The sequence below is a fragment of the Mesoplodon mirus genome (genome assembly GCF_964341445.2).
Source record: "Mesoplodon mirus genome assembly, chromosome: 4".
In the NCBI taxonomy this organism is placed as follows: Eukaryota; Metazoa; Chordata; class Mammalia; order Artiodactyla; family Ziphiidae; genus Mesoplodon; species Mesoplodon mirus.
Window position 1 is genome coordinate 117,391,255 of NC_138979.1, and position 26,322 is coordinate 117,417,576.

Below are 26,322 nucleotides of genomic sequence, written 5' to 3' on the forward strand. Positions count from 1 at the left end.
GAAATGTGTATGTGTCCAGCTCTCTGGAGAACAAAGTTGTACTTTCTATGTATCATGAGGACTACCTTGGCCTAAACAATGGTCAGGCCTTAGCAGCCTGCTGTTTAGTTCCCTTCTCCTGGGCTCTTCCTCTACAGTTGTGGTTGTGGAGAACAATTCCTCTTCCAATAATTGTGGAGAACAATTCTAATAAGGAAAGGAAACTACCAGCCAAAAGGAATTTAAAGAAGGAGAGTATTTCTAGAGAAAACTTATTCAAGAGAGCCAAGAGTATGTTACTTGGGTCCAGCTGTCTTTAAAATTCCTTTATTTTTTTTCCAACAGAGGCTCCACCTTCTAGTACAAAAGCTTGATAATGTTGATTTTATTGACCACTGTTCTTTTTTCCCCCCTAAACCTAGGGGAGGAGTGGAATGAGGTGGGGGGGAGAGAAAGTATTAAGGACTTCCAAATGATAGATTATGTTGTCAAAACTTGTGAAAACCTAGGGGTAAAATGGAATATAAAGAAATTACAGCCCAAATTACATGAAGGAACCCCCAATTTTTGAGTAACGGGTGATAGCATAAAAAGTTAGAGTGGAGATAATGCCTGAAGAAAGAGAGAGAAGTGAACCAATAATTATTGAGTCCCATTATCTTTCAGAAAATCTGCTGGATTCTTTTCCTTCAATGGTTCTGTTTGGGTAGTGAATTATCTTTACCGTAGAAAGAATTGAGGCTGCGAAAAGTAAATTGATTTTCCAAGGTAATTCAGGTAATGAATGGCAGTGCTCGTATTAAAGTCTAGTTTGTCTGAATCCAAAATTCATTGCCTTTTTGATATCCCACCCCCTTTCCCGGTGTCTGAGTTTGTTATTTCATCACAGAATTACATGGAAGAGACTGGAGGGATAACTCTTAAAATGTCAAATCATTCTCCTGTAAAGGATTTTGCTACAGCTGTGGAAATAGGGCCTTAGGGTATATGATAGAATGTGAACCAGATCCATGGAAAATACATCTTGACTCTGCTCTTTTTTCTTTCCCTGCTAAATTTCTAGTAGAAAATGAATGTCTATTGCTTTTCTGTTGATATTCATAGTGTTTTATTTCTGTAGGATTATCTCAGGTAAGTAACGTTTCTTTCAAATTTGGGATAGATTTTAATAGGGTTAGTTCCAAAAGGTTTTGCTCTTCTAACTAACAAAACCTGAGTAGGTATACATTAAATTAGTTTAGCTGCTACCAGAATGTGATCAGCTCTTAATGAGTGGTTTACAGATTTTCTTTTTTTAACTGAAAGATTGATTCTCTCATTCTCTTACTGAAAATTAGAAAAGCTCTTCTAATTTCATTTGCATGTTGAGATTTTCTATTATAATTTGTATTCAATTTAGCACACTAAAATACAAAGCAAATCTATTCATTTAATCTGCTGATGCCTGAGCCAGTATCTCTGCAGGAAGAGATATCGTACCTTCATGTGTGCATGTGCTTGAGAGCAATTGTTTGATTATAGTTCTTATTAATATAAATCAGAATCTACAGAGAAAGCCTCTTCTATTCCTGCAATTTATATTTATATAAATAGAAAAGTAATGGATTTTGAAAAAGGTCCAATAGGTTTGAGCTTCTAGAATTATCCCAAGAGTATAAGACAGGATTGAAAATATTTCAATGTGTTTTAGAGTGGGTGTTGATAAAGTATTTCCATGTTTGCTGAGTGCCCCTGAACTGGTAGATTCATACTAATAAAGGCAGAAGCCAGGAATAGTTATAATACGCTTAATTAACTCTAAGCTTATTTAATACCATGGTCCAGATGAACTCTAGATAGGCAGGCATAATACATATAGCTCATTAAAAAATAATTTGGATTTCTCTAATCTATATTTGCATAAAGTTCAGGTCCTTGTCCCGAAGGTATTATTTTCTAATATTATTGTTGAAAAATGGATGCCAATGAAAAAATGGTACTTTCAGGAATGCTGGCTAACATAATTCAGTTTTCACATAACATACTCATGTCAATTATACCATGTGATTTCTTTGTCTTGAGGAAACACCCTTTTAAAAGAGGGTTTAAAAAAATGTGTATAAATTAGATCGTGGCTGAGAGCCATTAAAAAAACAAACAAAATTAACCTATTTGTCTTGTTTTTATAAATTGGAAAGGTACTTGCTAAAGCCTTTGTGTTTCTATAGGGAACAGATTATTTTTACTTTGATCATATTTTAGAGCTCATTTTCTTAAGGGTAGTATGTGTTATTTTGAGAAAATGTATGCAGAAAATTAAAAGAATCTGATTATCTCTTACATTTGATGAAATTTCATATGACATACTTCTGGAATTTTATGGTGAATTGCTAACAGTGAACAATTCTAGAAAATCAGCATTCTAGCAAAGAAGCTATAATAGCATCCTAAATAAGAAACAGCAACTTGAGCTGAATAGGCTACGGGAATTTTTTCTTCTAATTTTATGCATGGTATATTTAAAAATAATTTTTCTCTACCTATTTCATATGTATATATCAGGTCTATTTTATGTAAAGGCACAGGTCAGTGGTCCTATCCAATATTCTGAATATTCATAAACAAAATAGGAAAGATGGAGAAGTGGACAGAGAAGAGATTACAAAGGAGTAGGAGTGGGGAAGCCAACATTCAATATTTACCACCCTCCTCCACTGTAGGCACTGTGCTATGTGTATAAACCATTTTACCTGATTGCATTGGATGAAGACTCTCCTTTGACCCTGTTGCTATCTGCCAGGATATGATCAGCAGACTAAGCCAGGTGTGGATTGTGCTGTGTCCTATTCCAAATATTCATGTATTCTCTACATTGCTGGGGGTTTTCTGGATTATGCTTCTTAATTCATCCCTTGTTTTTTTAGATTATTTTTATACAGGAAAAAAACCCTTAAAAACAAAAAATAGTATTTTGTTTTGTATTTCCCTCAGTTTCTTTTTTCTTTCTTTCTTTTTTTTTTTTTTTTTTGCGGTACGCAGGCCTCTCACTGTTGTGGCCTCTCCCGTTGCGGAGCACAGGCTCCGGACGCGCAGGCTCAGTGGCCATGGCTCACGGGCGCGGAGCGGCTGCTCCGCGGCATGTGGGATCCTCCCGGACCGGGGCACGAACCCGTGTCCCCCTCATCAGCAGGCGGACTCTCAACCACTGCGCCACCAGGGAAGCCCCCCTCAGTTTCTTATTGTGGAACCTGCAATCCTTCTCAAAGTTTCCACAATTACTTCAGGACACCTGGCATAACTTTTTTCTTCTTCTTGCTCTGGTTCTTGCTCCATATTTTTAAGATACTGCTAAAATAGTGCCCACACAGTACTTCACAGGAACTTTAAGGTTGTTGAGATTGTGATGGTCTCTCGATGATAGGCACTGACCTGAATTATATCAAGGCTATGCTGAACTGAAGCTGCTCTGATGGGACAAAGTGACAGTTATGGTTGATGCTGAGAAAGCTCCATGTGGCCATTCTGCTCTGTGCTTAGAGACAGAGAAGCCCTTTCTCTCATCTTCGCGTATGCTTGGATACATGTGTCCCAGACTGTAGCTGCTTCACCCTCCCAACATCTCATGGAGATTTGGTGAAAATAGCTTTTATTTTCTCTTGAAGCCAATTTCCCTAGAATACAGTTGTGAGGCTAAGACTGGGCTAAAGAATAAAGCACCTGTTCATAACCGCCTCCTCCTCCTAACTTGAAATTGAGCTGACATGCCTCATTCTTTAGGGTAAAGTGCTTTTTTAGGGGGAGGTGCCAATGAAATAAATTCCTGGTGGGCTCAACTAGTTCTCTAGGAAGTTTCAGTAATATCTGAATTGTTCTTTGAGCACAGTTTATGGCTAAGCTGAGAACAAGCCCCTCCTTTCTCTCCTAATATGAAGTTCATGTGTTATATAAACTGATGCACCATACCAGATCCAGTAGTTGTTTGCCTGTTCCATTTAATGAATGTTATTATTATCAGGACATGGGGCTAGATTGTGTAAAAATGGGCTTTTTGACTATGTTCTCATAACAGTTCTTCAGTGCATGTTGTGGAGAGACATTTCACTTTAGCTTAGGACATTTTTGCCTTTTTTAGGTTAGGTAGAGGATCCATAAACAACTTCCAGAGAGCACTGGAAGGGTATGGACAGAGCAAAGTTTAGTTCTCTGAGAGTTAATATGGCATCAAGTTACAGGAAGATGTCTAAGTGCTAAGACAGAGGTACAATGAAAATATCTAGTCAAAGCTTTGTGTACTTTAAGTCATGAAGATAGGAAGCAAAGGGTTAGAGGTACCATGCTGACTAACATGAGGTTTCTGAGACAAGCAGGGAGGTTGTTGCCTGTTAAGCTCAGATAAGCAACTAATCAATATGGCAAAGGGTAGCTTATTAATAGTAACAGATAGGATTTTTGCTGGACAGTGACATATATGAGACTGTCAATAGTGGTGAATATGAGCCAATGCATGTCAAGCACAGAGGGAAGCTTCAGACGAAGTCTCCTTGACAACAATTGAAAGGAGGTCCTTTATCTAGAGTATTGAAAGCTGTTTTTGTTTGTTATTTTTCTTTCTCCCAAACACAAACTTACCTGATGAAAGTGTTACATGGACCTTTTAAAAAAAAACAAATTTTATGACTTTTGGAGGAAGAGACAAATCAACCTAGGCTAAGCATGTGCATTTTCCACACACAGGGATCAAATTTAGTCATGTAATAATGAAAATATATTTACCAGATGGGGCTTTTAGAAGCTGGAGTGCCCAGAATAGAATTTTCTTCTACCATGAAGGAAAACATGAGGCAGACAATAATTTTATTGCAGGAAACCACTTTTTATAGGGAGCATCTACTTGTCTATATTTACCCCAAAGAAGAAATGTACCCCTGCCTTTTGTATACTTTGATTTGGTACTAGGAATATCTCAAAGCTTGCTTGGAAAATAAAATAAAATGTATAAAAATATCCACTGTGTGCTTAGTATTGTGTTAACACCACAGGAATAGAGAAGGTGTGGAAAATATTTTTTTAACATGTATCTGTGCTTATATTGTAATTTTGGAGACTTGAGGTTGTGTCATCCAAAGATGGCCACGACCATATCTCCCATCCTATGTGCTCTTCTGCAATGTGACTTTGCCAATCTCACATCAAGTTATGGAGTCTCTCATCAAGATGTGATGGGAGGTTTTCAAAGCAGGAAATGTCAATCAGTTTAAGTCTGAGAGTTACAGAAGAGCAAATATTGTTTGCAGAAAGTATATTAGAGACAACCCATCTCATTTCATTTGTGTTTTGATTTGAACATTGCTTTTTTATAGTTAGTGATTTAATACACTTATTTTGATTTACATTAATGAACTAAGAGTATGTTCACTTACCCAAAATAGATTATATTATTTTAAGAAGTCACGTTTTTCTGATAGGCTAAGTACTACTTGGGGATATTGACCTATGCTGGGGAAAAATCAGAGTTAACAGTGTATTAACAGTAATTTGAAAAGGTAAAACAGATGATTCTGATTCTGATGGTTAAGAGCCCAGAGCCTTGATCCTGGTTAGATTCCAGAGAGATATAGACTTGTAAATTCTTCCCATCACAAACACATGTATCTTCTTTGTGCTTTCCCACTGCATTATTAAAGTACTTCTAGGAGGTAAGAAACCAACATGTTTGGATCTCCACTCATGATGTGAGTTCATTATAGGTTGACAGGAAAAGAAGGGAAGCCCAAGCAGCTGCTTCAGTAACCAAATATTCAGGCCTAGAGCAGTTCTTAGAGTGTCCCCAGAAACTTTTAGTTGTCCCATTAGAGTCAAGAGTCCATTGCTACCTTTTCTAGTCACTCTGCTGTTCCGTTTATTTCTCTGCTTTCATTTGTATCCATTTCTTGTTTTCCTATTTTTACCTCCTGGCTTCTGTTTACTTATGATATCTACTTTCTCATGGTCTTGCTTATTTATTTCTGTGAGTCTCTTAAATTCCTTTACTCTCTGATCCTTTTCTAATTGGGTTGGAGAGTCAATGCCAATTTTATTGTGACCTTAACAAGTTCAAAATACTCAAGACACCATCTAGTCTGCTGGCTAGCTTCTGACAACTTCATTCAGTAGGAAACTGTGGATATGGACAAAACTCAGGGTCATGGTTAGCTCTCCAGAACTCCACTATGCAGTTCATTGTCAATTATTCTCAGCTGGTGTATTCTGACCTTAAAATATAACGGAGTATCTATTATGTGGCGGGAAAGGTAGGAGGGAAAAAGACCCTTCAGAGAAGTCAAATTCTGAAGCCACAAGTCACCTTTCTTCTGCTTTGCTTAGTCTGGCCTTTCTACCCTGAATGGTATCTGAATGTATACCATTTAAATGAATGTGCATGGTTTGTTGAAATCAATAAATATTTAATATGATATACTGTATCCATTAAAATTTATTTAGATCTCTCACCTTCTTTTATGTGTGTTTCCTTGTTAACAATATAATTGAGAGATCAAAAGAGTTATCTCTGAGGGTAGAATAAAGTTTTTAATGATTGGTCAGTATTCCTCAAGGCAAGAATATTCTTATTTTAACACTTGGCTCATCTATTGTAAATTGTGCATTTGAAAGAATTAGGCCACAGCAGGGTAGAGTTGACATTCTTTCTTTTTTTTGGTTCATTCAGGTATAAGAAAATGAAGGACAGCATGAAAACTTCCATGCTGTCACTATTCATGTATTCAATACCATCTGGAGAGCTGGTTTTGGCAGTTACTCTGTTAAGACTGGCTAACCAAAGTCCTTTTATACATCTGGAGAGAGCTCTAAGAAGAAACTACTGATTGAAAAGGAGTGAGTGGTATATTTCCTAGAATATTTTGTTTTAATAGGGTTGAGTAGGATTCAAACTTAGTCTATTTTCTGTAATCTATTTTATTTAATATCAGGAGGGTATATTACGTGCATCCTGAGTACAGTACAGGTGTAATAATGTTTCCTTTTCACCTGGAAACTTTTCCTACCACCTGTCTCTGAGCTCATTCAGACATCAAATCTGTTACATGTTAGAATCTGAGGTTAAAAAGATGAAAAAGAAGTCTTCTAAATAAGGTGAGAATAGTCTAAAAAAGTGGAGACAGATGTAAGCCAGTAAGTGCATTGATGAACTACACCTGTTATGGTAAAGCTCTACCAAGAATGCAGTGGAGGTATAAAGGGTAGAGTGAGAAAGGAACTCAAGATCATTTAGGAGGAATTTCATACAGGAGATAGTTTTGTTTTGTTTTTTTTTTTGCGGTACTCGGACCTCTCACTGTTGTGGCCTCTCCTGCTGTGGAGCACAGGCTCCGGACGCGCAGGCTCAGCGGCCATGGCTCACGGGCGCAGCCGCTCCGCGGCATGTGGGATCTTCCTGGACCGGGGCACGAACTCGTGTCCCCTGCATCGGCAGGCGGACTCTCAACCACTGCGCCACCAGGGAAGCCCCAGGAGATAGTTTTTGAACTGAGACCTGACAGATATATGGCCTCCATTGACTGAGAACTTATTAAATACCATGTACCAAACTAAATATTTAACGTACTGTTCTCATCATTGTTGTTCTGTCAAAAGTTTTAGGAGTTGATATTATTCTATTTTTACACAAATACATAGATTATTATTCAGATAAAGTAATTATCTTAAAGGGTTTAGTTCATGTGTCCAAATTCACATAGCTAGTAAGTGATGTAGTCAGGATTCAAACTTGACTCTGATGTCATGAGCAAGTCATTTTATAAATTTATTTAATTATACTATTTCTCTCTCTGATGATAAGATTAACAATAACTATCATTTGTATGATATTTAAGGATTTCAAAGTGTTTGGCCAGTATTTCATTTGATTCCTTTGAATACTGAAATAGGCAGAATGGATATTACACTCTCCTATCCACCCTACTCCCTTCATATAATGAGGAAAGCAAGGCTGGAATAGTTTAAGATGTATACAAAGTCTTAGAATTAACAGTTGACAAAGTAGGGCCCAGAATTCTGATATTATGGCCCAGACCTGTTTCCATAAAACCCTGATGCCTGTTGAAATTAAATCTTAAAATTTGAAAAATATTACAAATACTTTTCTCTTTTCTCTTTAGAACCTAGGTTCTATTATAAAGGATGGATACATAGCACTTGAGATCTGTCAGTTTCTCCTCACTGGTTAAGAGAAAAGTAGTTTGGATGGTTTTGCATCTCAAACACTTGCTATTGATGTCAGTGTATACACATGTTGGGGGAGAAGGGACTGTTGGAAAGTGTGAGCGCTCAACTGTCCACTGGCATAGCTATAATGTCAAAACCTTGAGGAGGTTATCAATATCTCAGTGAAAATAGTTCTTGTAAGAACATACTTTCCCATTTAGCTCAGGATGACAAAATGAGCCTTACATCTGTCTGGTTTGGTAAGTTTCAGGGCTACAGTGATTGTTTATTGTACTGTTCTGTTGTGTTCTGCAACAGGCCAAGTATGAGCTAATCATTTGGTAGTCTAGTAGCACTTAAGCAGTCACTGGATAAAAGTGACTTTCTAAGTTAGCGTTCTTTCTTATTAACAAATGTCGGAAATTGAGATAAGGAGGGAGCTTGAGGTTGGAATTTTCCTCCCATAGGAACACGTCTCTTAGCTCTTATGGTTTTAGCACACTGTTAATATTCTAATGAAGGCTTTTCATGTGCCTATGCCACTTAATATTCCAAATTAAGGTCTATTCTCCTCCTGATATGCACATGTTGCTCCCATTACACACCCATCAAGAGGCATGTGGTAGAAAAGCCTCTATCTGCATGGAACAGCACATGCCTTAAGCACAGAAGATCAACAGTTATGCTTTGACTAAGCTAAGGCTACTTAATGAGAGCTTCGGTGCTTCAGTAAAAGTGTTTTACATTTTAGTCAAAGCACCAGAGTTGGATAATGATAAGTTTCAATATGATCTCAGTCAAAAATAATTTCATAGTTATTCTAATGTCATTCTCCACTTCCAAAGAAAAAACATATGCAATCTGTGATGTGTGGGTTACCTCAGAATCTTCAGAAAAGCACAGATTTAAGCTTTAATGGCTAATATAACTTGGTTAACTGTCACAGTATTTCCATTTAGACCTAAATGACCCGAATTCACTGGTTTCTAAAGGCTGGTGGTCTACCAGTAGGAGGGAGAGATTGAAAAATCTGGATGGAAGTTATTTAGCTATCTTAACTAATACTTGATTAAATGAAAAGAAAAATAACTAGGGAGAAGAATTACTTACTTAAGGGAGAAAAAATTCAGCAATATATTGCAATTTTTAGGGATGAACAAAAGGATGTGTTCGGGCAAAATACTACTTGAGAAAATTTGATCTTTAGTAAATTTTCCAGACATTTTTTTTTGCCTCCCCTAGCGAATAACCAGAAATATTTCTCTGTTTAATATTCTACCCATTTAATGGTGTTAGTATGATCCTGAGAGAACTGCTTCTATATATTATTGTGAACATGGGAAGTATCTGGATCTTTCATCCAAAGAAATTACACACCTTATTTAAGAGCAATTAAGGAAGAGATGTAAATATCTCTTAAGAAATGTTGAATTACATCGTCTCTAGACTAGAGTTAATCTTGGAGAAAACTGGTGAAGATGACAACCTAATGATATATTTGAGAGACTCTAAGCTGAATATTTAGAAATTGAATTATATCCCCACAAGTACCACCATTGGTGCTTCATTGTTCTACGTTAATGCACTGCTCCTGAGTGCTAAAAAGGCCAAAAGTGAAAGGGACACAGGAGATTGCAAAGCACATACCCTTGATGTTATAATGAGGAAGTTGGAGGCTCACTGGCTTATAATGAGTTATCACCTATTAATACCTTACTGTGAAGTTTATCAGATCCTTTACAAAAGAGAACTGGCTGTAAATGTTTTGTTAGTGGAAAGGTTGTTTAGTCAAAAGAACAGCTCCTGCCTTTGGATGTGTTCCTACATAACAAACGACCACAAAACCCGAATATATAGCTACAACCATTTTATTATGTTCATGGAATGATTCAACGACAGGGGTTGATTCAAAGTTCTGAAGGCTGAAAGAGTTTGGGCTGGAAGATCCCCTTTCAAGATTCTTCACTTGCATGCCTGGCACCTAGACTGGGATGACAGAAGAATGGGCTCAGCTAGAAATGTTGATTGGTGGATCTGCTTGACTCCACTCAGGCATGGCAGTCTTGTAATAGATTTGTTACATAGTTGCTCAGGGTTCTAAGAGCAAGTGTTCCAGTAAAGAAGATGGAAATTACATAGATTTTTTTTTATGACCTAGCTTTGGAAGTCACATAGAGTATTATATTGGTCAAAGTAGGCACAATCTTGCCCAGATTCAAGGGGTGAGAAAAAGGATCCTGCCTATCGATGGGAAGAGTGTCAAAGAATTTATGGATGTGTTTTAAAACTGCATCAGAGTGGGATGGAGTGGAGAAAGAAGACAGTGAGAATAGTTCAAACTCCAGGTGAACAGTGATATTAATCATAAGTTTTCTCTATTGTTGTATCTAATTAAACATTTTTCATTTAGAAGAAATAAAAAAAAGGAAAAGAAACATCAAAGAGAAGAGATCTCTGTATTTAAAATGTTGTCGTATTTTTTTTGTTAAATAATGTTTTCTCCTAGAGTTTATGTAGAAAACTAGGATCTGGTATCTTTATGACAACCAGAGGTAATGAATAGAAAATGAACATTTAGAGGGGGAAAGGGGTGAATATTTAATCCATGGTGATTTTTTAAAAACTATAACTTAAGATATCTTGCCTAAATGTTTAATGTTGATGTAAGTGAAAGTTGGACAGATATAATTTTTGCCTGTTGAAACAGTCTTTTAGACTTGTCTTTCCATTTCTTTCTACTACAAACATGCAAGGTTATAAATCTTACAGTTAAGACAAAGTAAATTGGCATAGCTATTTAAAGAGAATGAATGATGAATGGGACAAAGGAATCAATTTAATTAGTCCGAATGAATTCTTTAACCTAGTCAAGCTTCCTTTTATTACTTGCTTGAGTGAGTTTGGTTGTTCCATTGGCAGTATCTGCTGAACTAGGCAGGTTTCCTGAAGTAGGAGATTTGGACCGGTAGCAAGAGTCATTTAAATGGTCAGGAAAGGCTTGAATAAAATTTGGTGGGTTAAATTTTTATGGATCATATTAGCTAGGCCAAAGCCCTTGAAACTGAAGTGGGTCACATGTTCTTTGAGGGAAAGTTAAACTAGGGAGCTGTGGGTAGACATCTTTTGTTGTGAATGCAAAGAAGCAGTGAGAGGTAAGGGTGGAATTGGGGATTGAGGAGAAGAGGTGGAGAGACAGAGAGGCAGAAACTGCCAGAAGTGCAGCAGATGTGCAGAGAACTAGAGGTGAATAACAACCTGGCCCCACAGAAAGGTGAGCAGGAGACCCTGCCTTTCTCAATGGCTTTCCAGTCCCTGGTTTTTATCATTTATTAAGTGTGGAAAGGAAGGTATCTGGTAACCCTCATTTTAGTGAAACACTCATACACTAAAAATGTATTCATTTCATTTAAAATTATTTAAACTTGCTTGAATTTGTATTCTTTGTACCAAAATAGTATTAAGACTTACCTCTTAAGTGCAAAGCAATATGCTGAGCATTGTGGATTGAGATGTGGTTAACAAATATGAATTAGACACTGATCTTTCCCTAACGGAGACCACAAACTGATATGGGAAATAAGATACATGGTAGTTCCCCCTCTTCCGTGGTTTCGGTTAACCAGGGTCAACTGTGGTCTGAAAATATTAAATGGAAAATTCCAGAAATGAATAATTTATAAATTTTAAATTTCATGCTCTTTTGAGTACTGTCATGAAATCTCACACCTTCCCATTCTGTATGGCCCAGGATCCCCAACCATTGACATTATCTGCTCCTGATGTCTAATCATTGAAACTGTCATGATGTTCTTGATGATCCAGGATCAACTGGAGTAGATGGTTCTCCTTCTGACCTATCATCAGAAGGTCAGTAATAGCTTAATGCTACATCACAATGCCTAAGTCATTCACCTCACTTCATCTCATCACATAGGCATTTTACCATCTCAAATCATCACAAAAAGAAGAGTGAGTACAGTATAATAAGATATTTTGAGAGTGAGAGATAACATTCTCCTTTTATTATAGTATGTTATTATAACTGTCCTAGTTTATTATAAATTATTGTTGTTAATCACTTACTGTGCCTAATTTATAAATTAAACTTTATCACAGTTATGTGTGTATAGGGGAAAAAAAAGTATATATAAGGTTAGGTACTATCCATAGTTTCAGACACCTGCTGAGTGTCTCAGAACATATCCCTGCTCTGGTAAGAGGGACTACTGTATACAAATTACTGCACTACAGTGTATAATATATTAAATTAGCTTAAACGGGGGAAGAGTCATTCATTCAACACTGATCTAGGCACTTGAGATATGTTTGTGATCAAAACATATTAGAATACCTGTTATAGCATATTAGAAGGTGACAAGGACCATAGATAAAAAATAGAACAGGTAGAAGTGATCATGAGTGTAGGGTGAGGAGAGTTGCAATTTTAAATAGGGGGGTTCAGAGCAGGTATCAGGAAAAAGGTGGTATTTATGTAAAGACTTGTTAGAGTGAGGAAGTTAGTCATGAGACTATCATGAAGAAGAAGATTTCAGACAGATAAACCAGTCACTGAAAATTCCCCATAGTGGAGTGTGCCTGGTATATGTGAGGAATAGTGAAGATATGGGTGCAGCTTCAGTAGAATGTACAGGGAAAAAGGAGTAAACGGTGAGGTTAGAGAAGTAATGAAAATGACGATTCACATAGGTCTTTGCATACTACTTTGTACTGCATCCATGATTGATAAGAAAAAAACTTAGTGATGAGTTAAGAGGCTGTTACAAAAAATCCACACAGGGAAATAATGGTGGATGGGACCAGGTGATAGTGATAGAATTATTGAGAAGTAGTTTGATTCTGGATAAAGTCTGATGGTAGAACCAAAAGGATTTTCTGATAGATTGGAAGGGTTTGTGTGAGAAAACAGACATTTCAATTATTTGGTCTGAGCAACTGCAAGGATAGCGTTCATACCTCTGAGAGGAAAGAGAAATTTTGGGTGGAAGATCAGGAGTTCAGTTTTGGACATGTTATGTTTGAAAAGTCTATTAAACTTTCTGGTGGAGATATCAAGTAGACAGTTACATAGGTCTGGTACATTGAAGAGAAGAGTGGGTAGGTTAAGTCAGTTTAGGAGTTCTTGGAAAATAAGTGATTTTTTTTTTTTTTTTTTTTTGTGGTACACAGGCCTCCCACTGCTGTGGCCTCTTCCCTTGTGGAGCACAGGCTCCGGACGCACAGGCTCAGCGGCCATGGCTCATGGGCCCAGCCGTTCCGCGTCATGTGGGATCCTCCCAGACCAGGGCATGAACCCGTGTCCCCTGCGTCGGCAGGCGGACTCTCAACCACTGCGCCACCCGGGAAGCCAGAAAATAAGTGATATTTAAAGCTGTGAGGTTGGATGACTCACCAAAGAAGTGAGTGCAGATAAGGAAGAAGAGATGATCAGAGACTGAACCATGGAACATCCAATATTAGGTCCATCCAAGGAGAGAGTAATGCATGTGCAAAGTACAGGGATTGTTTTATGTAAAACAAAGAGATTATTTTGAGTATGGAAAACTTCATGGATGAAATAACATTTGAATTGAGTCCTAAGAATAGGAGGGATTTTGAGTGTAAAATGGGGAAGGAGGATTGTCACATTATAGTAAAAAGGAATAGGATGAGCAATGTATGAATGAAGAACAGAGAGTATTTTACTTTGATTGTTAGTAACATATATCAAGGTTTAGTAGTAGATTACACAGATAACATAGACACTATTACACTGAAAACTATGTAAGGACTTTGCACAGAGTGACATGGTGCTTTAAGAAGACTAATCTAGGGCTTCCCTGGTGGTGCAGTGGTTGAGAGTCTGCCTGCAGGGGATACGGGTTCGTGCCCCGGTCTGGGAAGATCCCACGTGCCACGGAGCGGCTGGGCCCATGAGCCATGGCCTCTGAGCCTGTGCGTCCGGAGCCTGTGCTCCACAACAAAAGAGGCCACAACAGTGAGAGGCCCACGTACAGCAAAAAAAAGAAAAAAAAAAAAAAAAAGACTGATCTACATTATAGTGTAGGTTAGATTGAAAGGAGTTGAGTTTGGTTTTAGAGAAATGGTTTAGTGATTAAGTGACATGCCGCGGAGCAGCTGGGCCCGTGAGCCACAACTACTGAGCTTGCGCATCCGGAGCCTGTGCTCCGCAACGGGAGAGGCCGCAACAGTGAGAGGCCCGTGTACTGAAAAAAAAAAAAAAAAAAAGTGTATATGTAAAATATACACATTATTTACGCTGTATACACTATATAGTGTAGCTCACTCCTACATCCTCACTGTGATGGTTAATTTTATGTGTCAATTTGACTGGGTCATAAGGTACCCAGATATTTGGCCAAACATCATTCTGATTGTTTCTATGAGGGTGTTTCTGGATGAGATTAACATTTTAATTGGTACACTAAATAAAGCAGATTGCTCTCCCTAATGTGGGTGAGCCTCATCCAGTCAGTTGAAGGCCTGAATAGAACCAAAAGGCTGATCCTCCTGCAAGTAAGGGAGAGTAACTTCTGTCTGACTGCCTTTGAGCTATGATAGTTTTTCCCAGACTTTGTACTGGAACTGCATCATTGGATGTCCTGGTTCTCAGGCCTTCAGACTCAAACTGGAACTATGCCATCAACTTTCCTGGGTTTTCAGCTTACCAACTGAAGATCTTGGGACTTATCAGCCTCCATAATTGTGTGAGCCAATTCCATATATTAAGTCAGTCTGTCTCTGTTTCTTTGTCGCTGTCTCTCAATCTCTGTCTCTCTGTCTCTCTCTGGATATGTACACACATCCTATTAGTTCTGTCTCAAAAGCCTTGAAATTTAGTGAGGGATAGTTAAGCAAAAAGAAAAAATAAATAATAAAAGAGGAGGAGATTGGGGAAAATGGATAAGAACAGAATTTTTGGAAAGCTGTTTAAGGAAAAAGAGCCAGTAAAAACAACAGGAGAAGAAATAGTTCTAGAATTCTCAGAGGAGAATCAGAAAGAGACAGAGTCAGGCAGTCATAAGCAGAGAGAGAGCCTCCAGAGGAAGATCAAAGGTCATGGAAGAAGATAAAGAAAAAAATATATTTGAGTTGATCACTAAGTTATTGATAAACTTCAAGAGAACAGTTTAAATTCTACGGCCAGAATTATAAGGAAATAAAGAGCAAATGGCAAAAAGGAGAAGGAAAATGAAAGTTAAAGTAAACAAGTCTTTAGAGGAATTTGGCTTTAAATAATGCTGGAGGTATTCACAAAGAAGCACTCGTATTTCATTGTGGTAAGAACACGTAATGTGAGACTGACACTTAAAATTTTAAGGGTGCAATACAGTATAGGTACAATGTTGTAATACAGATTTCTAGAACTTATCTTACTTAACTGAAACTCTATCTGAATCTGTGCTAAAATATCTGGAATATTTTAGAACTTTTTGATCTCTTGGTCTATAAATTCTTTTGTTTCAAGAAGGCCTGTTAGGTCTTCCCTGGGGGCACAGTGGCTAAGAATCTGCCTGCCAATGCGGGGGACGCAGGTTCAATCCCTGGTCTGGGAAGATCCCACATGCCACGGAGCAACTAAGCCTGTGTGCCATAACTACTGAACTTGCTCTCTAGAGCCCGTGAGCCACGACTACTGAGCCCATGCACTGCAACTGCTGAGCCTATGTGCTGCAACTACGGAAGCCTATACACCTAGAGCCTGTGCTCCACAACAGGAGAAGCCACCACAATGAGAAAACTGTGCACTGCAATGAAGAGTAGCCCCACTCGCCGCAACTAGAGAAAGACCGTGCACAGCAAAGAAGACCCAACGCAGCCAAAAAAAAAAAAAAGGAAAAAAAAAGAAGGCCTGTTTCTCTGAGTTTCAATCAATTGTCCTTCTCTTCAGTCAATTTGCAAGATAGCACTGTAGAATGCATCTGAATAGACAAACTGTACAAGAGTTAATTAAGGAAAGTATTGATGAAAATGTGGTTTGTTTCTGAAGGTTATCTACCAAAATGAACATTAATCCAAGGGCTTGCAAGACAGCAGATTGGCATATCTATCTCCTGGTGTACCAGATCACATTTATCTTTGAAATATTGTTCATAAGACTTTACTTGACTCAATGCAACTGTCTTTCTAAAAGTTTTCAGCTTTATTGCAATATAATTTGACATATAAAATTTTAAAATATTTAAAGTGTACATTGTGATAATTTGATACACATATATATTGTGAAAGGATTCCTCCAAATCAAAGCAACTGTCTTTTAAAAAAATTTTTATTTTATCTTGGAGTATAGTTGATTAACAAGGTTGTGTTAGTTTCAGGTGTACAGCAGAGTGACTCCGTTATACATATACATGTATCTATTCTTTTTCAAATTCTTTTCCCATGTAGGTTATTACAGAGTATTGAACAAAGTTCCCTGTGCTATACAGTAGGTCCTTTCTGGTTATCTGTTTTAAATACAGCAATGTGTACATGTCAATCCCACACTCCCAATCTGTCCCTCCCCCCCCCGACCCTTCCCCCTGGTAACCATAAGTTTGTTCTCTAAGTCTGTAAGTCTGTTTCTGTTTTGTAAATAAGTTCATTTGTATCACTTTTTAAGATTCTGCATGTAAGTGATATCGTATAATATTTGTCTTTCTCTGTCTGACTTACTTCACTTAGTATGATAATCTCCAGGTCCACCCATGTTGCTGCAAATGGCATTATTTCATTCTTCTTAATGGCTAAGTAATGTTCTATTGTACATATGTGCCACATCTTCTTTATGTATTCCTCTGTCGATGGACATTTAGGTTGCTTCCATGTCTTGGCTATTGTAAACAATGCTGCAGTGAACATTGTGATACATGTATCCTTTTGAACCATGTATTTCTCCAGATACATGCCCAGGAGTGGGATTGCAGAATCATACGGTAGCTCTATTTTTAGTTTCTTAAGGATCCTCCATACTGTTCTCCATAGTGGCTGTACCAATTTACATTCCTACCAGCAGTGTAGGAGGGTTCGTTTTCTCCACACCCTCTCCAGCATTTATTGTTTGTATATTTAATAAAAATTCCTTTACTCTTTTTTTTTTAAATCAATTTATTTATTTATATATTTGGCTGTGTTGGGTCTTCATTGCTGCGTGCAGGCTTTCTCTAGTTGTGGAGAGTGGGGGCTACTCTTCATTCCAGTGAGCAGGCTTCTCATTGCAGTGGCTTCTCTTGTTGCATAACACAGGCTCTAGGAACGTGGGGTTCAGTAGTTGTGGCATGTGGACTCAGCAGTTGTGGCTCATGGGCTCTAGAGCGCAGGCTCAGTTAGTTGTGGTGTCCGGGCTTAGTTGCTCCAAGGCATATGGGATCTTCCCGAACCAGGGCTCAAACATATGTCCCCTGCATTGGCAGGCAGATTCTTAAACACTGTGCCACCAGGGAAGTCCTGTTTTTAGAATTATTGATGATGGCCATTCTGATTTGTATGAGGTGATATTTCATTGTACTTTTGACTTGCATTTCTCTAATAATTAGTGATGTTGGGCATCTTTTCATGTGCCTCTTGACCATCTGTATGTCTTCTTTGGAGAAGTGCCTACTTAGGTCTTCTGCCCATTTTTTAATTTCTTTTTAAAAATTATTTATTTATTTATTATATTTATTTTATTTATTTATTTATTTATTTATTTATGGCTGTGTTGGGTCTCCGTTTCTGTGCGAGGGCTTTCTCTAGTTGTAGTGAGCGGGGGCCACTTTTCATCGTGGTGCACGGGCCTCTCACTGTTGCGGCCTCTCTTGCTGCAGAGCACAAGCTCCAGATGCGCAGGCTCAGTAGTTGTGGCTCACGGGCCTAGTTGCTCTGCGGCATGTGGGATCTTCCCAGACCAGGGCTCGAGCCTGTGTCCCCTGCATTGGCAGGCAGATTCTCAACCACTGTGCCACCAGGGAAGCCCAATTTTTTTATTTTTATATTGAGCTGTATGAGCTATTTGTGTATTTTGGATATTAATCACTTGTCACTCGCATCGTTTGTAAATATTTTCTCCCATTCTGTGGGTTGTCGTTTTGTTTCATTTATGGTCTCCTTTGCTGTGCAAAAGCTTTTGAGTTTAATTAGGTCCCATTTGTTTATTTATTTTTTTACTTCCATTGCTCTAGAAGATGGATTGAAAAAGATATTGCTGCGATTTATGTCAGAGTGTTTTGCCTGTATTTTCCTCTAAGAGTTTTATATTTAGTTCTTTAATCCATTTTGAGTTTATTTTTGTGGATGGTGGTAAAGAACATTCTGATTTCATTTTTTTACATTTAGCTGTCTAGTTTTCCCAACACCATTTATTAAACAGACTGTCTTTTCATCATTGTATAGTCCTGCCTCCTTTGTCATAGATTAATTGACCATAGGTGTGTGGATTTATTTCTGGGCTTTCTATCTTGTTCCATTGATCTATATTTCTGTTTTTGTGTCAGTACTATACTGTTTTGATGACTGTAGCTTTGTAGTATATTCTGCAGTCAGGGAGCCTGATTCCTCCAGCTCTGTTTTTCTTTCTCAAAATTGGTTTGACTCTTCAGAGTCTTGTGTCTCCACAGAAATTTTATGATTTTTTTCTTCTAGTTCTGTGAAAAATGCCATTGGTGATTTGATAGGGATTGCATTGAATCTGTAGATTGCCTTGGGTAGTACAGACATTTTGACAATATTGATTCTTCAAATCCAAGAACATGGTATATCTCTTCATCTGTTTGTGTCATCTATTTTTTTCATCAGCATCTTATAGTTTTCAGAGTACAGGTCTTTTGCCTCCTTAGGTAAGTTTATTCCTAGGTGTTTTATACTTTTTGATGTGATGGTGAATGGGATTGTTCTTTAATTTCTCTTTCTGATCTTTTGTTGTTAATGTATAGAAATACACCAGATTTCTGTGTATTAATTTTGTATCCTTCAATTTTACTGAATTAATTGATGAACTCTAGTAGTTTTCTGGTAGCATCTTTAGGATTTTCTGTGAATAGTATCATGTCATCTGCAAACATTGACAGTTTTACTTCTTTTCCAATTGGATTCCGTTTATTATTATTTTTTCTTCTCTGTTTGCTGTGGCTAGGACTTCCAAAACTGTGTTGACTAAAAGTGGTGAGAGTGGACATCCTTTTCTTGTTCTTCATTTTAGAGGAAATGCTTTCAGCTTTTCACAGTTGAGTATGATGTTAGCTGTGGGTTTGTCATATATGGCTTTATTATGTTGAGGTATGTTCCCTCTATTCCCGCTTTCTGGAGAGTTTTTATCATAAATGGGTGTTGAATTTTGTCAAAAGCTTTTTCTGCATGTATTGAAATGATCATGTGGTTTCTTCTTCAGTTTGTTAATGTGGTGTATCACACTGGTTGATTTGTGGCTATTGAAAAATCCTTGCATACCTGGGATAAATCCCACTTGATCATGGTGTATAATCCTTTTAATGTATTTTTGGATTGGGTTTGCTCGTATTTTGTTGAGGATTTTTTCATCTATGTTCATCAGTGATATTGGCCTGTAATTTTTTTGTGTGTGTGGTATCTTTGTTTTGTTTTGGTATCAGGGTGATGTTGGCCTCATAGAATGAGTTTGGGAGTGTTCCTTCCTCTGCGATTTTTTTGGAATAGTTTCAGAAGGATAGGTGTTAACCCTTCTTTAAATGTTTGATAGAATTTGAGTGTGAAGCCATTTGGCCCTGGACTTCTGTTTGTTGGGAGTTTTTAAATCAAAGTTTCAATTTCAGTACTTGTGATTGGTCTGTTCATATTTTCTAATTCTTCCTGGTTCAGTCTTGGGGGATTTTACCTTTCTAAGAATTTGTCCATTTCTTCTAGGTTGTTAATTTTATTGGCATATAGTTACTTGTATTTTGTAGTTTCTTATGATCTTTTGTATTTCTGTGGTGTCCATTGTAATTTCTCCTTTTTCATTTCTAATTTTATTGATTTGAGCCCTCTCCCTCTTTTTCTTGATGAGTCTGCCTAAAGGTTTATTAATTTTGTTTATCTTTTCAAAGAACCAGCTTTTAGCTTCATTGATCTTTTCTATTGTTTTCTTCATCTGTATTTCATTTATTTCTGCTCTGATCTTTCTGGTTTTTCTTTCCTTCTACTAACTTTGCATTTTGCTTGTTCTTTCTCTAGTCAAAGCAACTGTCTTGATGGTATTATCCTTATACTCTTCTGTTATGTGAGAGAATATAATCATATTCTCAAGGATGTAGCATTGAAGTGAATTATCAAAGAATAATAGAGGCTGGGACCTATAGATAACTCAACTTCTATAGGGTAACCTATCATTGATCTGCCTGCATAGAGAAGGGAATTTTCTTTCAGATATTAACTATTCTGAGATATTAATAAAAACAAGTCTGTAACAACAACTGTTGCAAAAATATTTTAGAAATCCATATAAATGGTCCCTATTATTTCAGTATTTCCTGGAAAGAACTCAGATTCAGATAACCTTCAGTGATTATTTAGATTTATAAAACAGACCAGGAATTCATTGAGATAAAGAAAATCTCATTTCCCAGATTCAATTATACTCATGGAAGCAAGAGTAAAATGTATTAAGTATATACCTTAATATATTAAACAATGCTAGAAGCAATGAACTGAATTACTTAGAGCAACATGGAAGAATCTTAAAAACATAGTGTCAAGTTAAAAAATAGAAATGGAAAAAATATAAAGCATTTAGGTGAAGATAAAGGACATGTATATATACAGACAGACAAAAATGCCATGTACTTTTTACAAAATGCATACACATCCACAATATGATGGGTTCAGATAAGGTTCAAATTTTTTTTAAATATTAAAGGTATGACCAATAGTGATTTAATAATTGTATCAGTACCACATGCTTCTGCCATGGAGCCTTGACAGGTCCTGACTCTGTTATAGAAACTTTCTATCTACTGACACTCACTCTGGCTGTTTTCTCCTGTCCCCACCTCCTGTCTTTGACCTGCATACCCACTGCCATTGATTATTTAATTCATTAATTAAGTGTAAGACTAGCAATTCACCACCCTATTTAACTGATGTGTTTGTTCTTTAGAAGTTTTCTATGTAAAGTATAGGTGATATTATTTTCAACTCATCATGTATAGTGTAACTGAGCATTTCTTCTAGAAGTTAGACATCAAGTTTTTAGTCAGGAAAATGACTTTCTATAGTAACATGGTTTCTATAAGAATATCATTTTAAACCACAGCTTTTGAGGTATGTTTTCATGAACACAAATTCTCATAAATCTAGTGGATATCCATAGATTTAAGAGGACTAAAAAAATTAAGTTGATATAGTCTTTAATATTTACCTGCTTATTTTATTAGGATAAAAACTAAGGTTATTCTTAAGGATTCACATTAAATGTCTATATTCTTCCAAAACATTTTTCAATAATAATGACATAAGAATTCACTGGATGTATTTTGAGAACTCACGTATATAAACCATTATATACAAATAGTTTGGCAAAAATAACCTAATTATAAAAGAGAATTTCCTACCTACTCTCATGTCTTCATTCAACATAGTATTGGAAGTTCTAGCCACAGAAATCAGACAAAAGAAATTTAAGGGTATACAAATTGGAAAGGAAGAGGTAAAATTATCATTATATGCAGGTGACATGACACTATATATAGAAAACCTTAAAGTCTCCACACAAAAACTACTAGAACTGATAAATGAATTGAGCAAGGTAGCAGGATACAAGATTAACACACAGAAATCTGTTGCACTTCTTTACACTAACACTGAAATATCAGAAAGGAATAGTAAAAAAAATACTATTTAAAATTGCATGAAAAACATAAAATACTTAGGAATAAACCTGGCCAAGGAGGTGAAAGACTTCTATGCTGAGAACTATAAATACTTATAAAGGAAACTGAGAATGATTCAAAAAAATGGAAAGATATCTCATGCTATCATGTTTGGAGAATTAACATTGTTAAAATGGCTATATTACCAAAAGCAATCTACAGATTTAATATGATCCCTCTCAAATTCCACATGACATTTTTCACAGAACTAGAACAAATAATCCTAAAATTTATATGAAACCACAAAAGACCCAGAATTGCCAAATAAATCCTGAGAAAAAAGAACAAAGCTGGAGGCATAACCCTCCCAGAATTCAGACAAAGCTACAGTAATTAAAACAGTGTGGTACTGGCACAAAAACAGACATATGGATCAATGGAACAGAATAGAGATCCCCAAAGTAAACCCACACACCTATGGTCAATCAGTCCTCAACAAAGAGTCCAAGAATATGCGATGGGGAAAAGACAGTCTCTTTGGCAAGTGGTAGTGGCAAAGCTGGACAGCCTCATGTAAATCAACACTCCCTCACACCATACACAGAACTAAACTCAAAATAGCTTAAAGACTTAAATATAAAACAGGACACCATAAAACTCCTACAGGAGAACATAGGCAAAACATTCTCTGACATAAATTGTACCAATGTTTACTTAGGTCAGTCTCCAAAGGCAACAGAAATAAAAGTAAAAGTAAACAAATGGAACCTAATCAAACTTATAAGCTTTTGCACAACAAAGGAAACCAGAAACAAAATGAAAAGACAACCTGTGGAATGGAAGAAAATATTTGCAGACGGTGTGACTGACAAAGGCTTAATTTCCAAAATATAAACAGCTCATACAACTCAATAACAATAAAACAAATAACCCAATCAAAAAGTGGGCAGAAGACCTAAATATACATTTATCCAAAGAAGACATACGGATGGCCAATAGGCATATGAAAAGATGCTCAACATCACTAATTATTAGAGAAATGCAAACCAGAACTTCAAAGAGGTATCACCTCACACCGATCAGAATGGCCATCATTAAAAAGTCTACAAATAATATATGCTGGAGAGGGTGTGAAGAAGAGGGAACCCTCCTACAATGTTGGTGGGAATGTAAATTGGTGCAGCTGCTATGGAAAACAGTATAGGTATTCCTTAAAAAACTAAAAAGAGAGTTGCCATATGATCCAGCAGTCCTACTCCTGGGCATATATCCAGAAAAAACAAAAACTCTAATTCAAAAAGATACATGCACCTCAGTGTTCGTAGCAGCACTATTTATAATATCCAAGACATGGAAGCAACCTCAATGTCCATTAATGGATGAATGCATAAAGAAGATGTAATATATGTATACAATGTAAAACTACTCAGCCATAAAAAAAGAATGAAATAATGCCATTTGCAGCAACATGGATTGGTCTAGAGATTATCATACTAAGTGAAATAAGTCAGACAGAAAAACAAATATCATATGATATCATTTATTTGTGGAATCTAAAATATGATACAAATGAACTTATTTACAAACAGAAACAGACTCACAGACGTAGAAAACAAATGTATGGCTACCAAAGGAGAAAGGCGAGGTGGGAGGGATAAATTGGGAGCTCGAGATTAGCAGATACAAACTGCTATATATAAAATAGATAAACAACAAGGCCCTATTGTACAGCACAGAGAACTATATTCAATATCCTGTAATAACCTATAATGAATATGAAAATGTATATATATATGCACACACACACACACATATATATAAATAACTGAATCACTCTGCTGTACAGAAGAAGCCAATACAACATGTGTCACACAGTATGTATGATGAATAAGAAATCATTCACAAAAATAACCTCTTGTGATTGATTTTAATATTTTCTATTCAGTTTCATTTTCCTATGACCAATGCTGGTCATGATGAACTAAAGTGATATAATGAACCATGGTACACAATTTGAAAAATACCAGCACAAAGTATTACCTTCTTAAAAAATCATGATGTACATAAACTGGTAAAGCCTGTGGAGATATTGTACAGAGAAAAGAAACATATTTATTATTTCTTAGTATTTCCAAAGTTTGCTTATTCATAAAATGTTTTCCATTTAAACCAGATGTAGTAGACTGAAATCGAAAATGGAACACCAAGATTTCCTGCCCTCATTCCTGGGAATTTGAATGTGATGAGACAGCACACCCTGATTATATTACCATACATTGAAAAGGGGATTTTTCCTAATCAATTGACTTTGAGTTAACCAAAAGGGAGATTATAGGGATGGGCTTAGCCTAATCATATGAGCCCTGTAGCAGCAGAGTTTTCTCCTGATGGTGGCAGAAGGAAAGTCAGAGATATTCAGAGTATAATAAGGATGTGATATGCTGTTATATTACCAGCTTTGAAAATGGAGGGGACCATGTGCAAAGACTAAAATGTAGCTTCTAGTTGCTGAGAGTATCTCCCCACCAACAGCCAGCAAGGAAATGGGAACTTCAGTTCTACAACATCAAGGAACTGAATTCTGCCAAATGACCTGGATCAGCTTAGAAGTGGATTCTTCCCTAGAGCCTCCAGATAAAAACCCAGCCTGGCTGATAGCTTGATTTTGGCCTTGTAAAATACTGAGGCAGATAACCCTAACATGTCTGCCTAGACTTCTGATCTACAGAACTGTGAGATAACACATAGATGCTATTTTCAGCTTCTAAATGTGTGGTAATTTGTTACATAGCAATAGAAAACTAATGTACTAGGACACACAATTATAAATCAAAATAAAAAAACAAACAGTAAGAGAATAACTGTAATTTAGCCATGGAAGGAAAAGTCTAAGGGAGGATTTTATGTTCATTTTAAGTTTGGTTATGCCTTAATAGTACAAGTAAGAAAAAATGTCAGTTTGTGGATGGTAAAATTTTTTTATATGAACACTATGTTAAAACAACATCATACAAAAAGTAGCAGCAAAAGGGAAAGTAAAAACAAAATTGCTAAATCTTTTTTGTGGGCTTATGCTGTTTCTTGTGTCTGGAAAAATTTTTCCTCTATTCCATCACCTCAAGAAGAAAACCTATGCCCTTTACCTATAATACCCTTATCTCCTTATCCCTTCCGAGCTCTAAGCAACTGCTATCACTATAGATTTCTCCATTATGGACCTTCCAATGAATGGAATCATAATATGTGTGACTTTTGGACTGGTGTCTTTCACATAAGCATAATGTTTTCAAGATTCATCTCTGTTGTTGGCATGTATCAGTACTCCATTCCTTTTTACAGTAGAAAAATATTTCATTGTATGGATATATCACATTTTGTTTATCCCTTTGTTTGCTGGTGGACATTTGGGTCATTTCTATCTTTTTTCTATTATGAATGATGCTGCTATAAACACTTCTGTACAAGTTTTTATATGGACATATGTTTTTATTTCTCATGGGTATATACCTAGAGGTAGAATTTCTGGGTCATATGGTAACTGTATGTTTAATCCATTGAGGAACTACTGACTGTTTTCCAAGGCAGCTGAACCATTTTACATGTCTGAGCAATGTAGAAGCCTTCCAATTTCTCCACATCCTCACCAACACTTATTATTATCTGACTTTAAATTTTATCTCTCTCTCTAGGCCTGGTTCATATGCCATCACTTCCACATAGTCATTCCTGATTCAGCAAAGTATAGTAATTTCTTCTGTTGACTTCTAAAGGATTATATTTGTCTGTTTCTTGGGCTCACATCACTTTCCTCATTGTATCATTGTTAGTATGGGTCTTACCTGCCTGCCAATTTCATCATCTTTATAGCAGGATTTGTGTTTAATTCACTAATTTCACCCTTTCAAAGCACAGCTGTTCTAGGTAGCTTGAACATAAGAGAAGTTCAGAAAGTATTTGCTGAGAGCTTTAGATTAAAAATGAACCAGGTGACCTAGTTTAATGTAATGTATAACAGTTTATTCCAGTGTGAGCCTAGAGAGCTTGTTTGGCTTAGTCATACATGCACAGAGTTATTCAATTTCAAATTTTGTGCTATCACTTATTAATCATGTGCTCTTAAGAAGATTTCTTAAACTTGCTGAGAGGTTACTCTATTTACAAATGTAAATTTTAACATTGTATAAGGTTACTCTGAAGCATAAATGTGATGATTTATGTAAAGCACCTAGCATAGTTCCTGGCACATATTTGATGCTCATTATATGGTAGCAAAACCGTTTAATGATGTTAGTGTTTGTGATGCTAAATACAAAATGTAGTAATCCTCCCCACAGCAAATTTCCTTTGATATAAGTATGATATATGG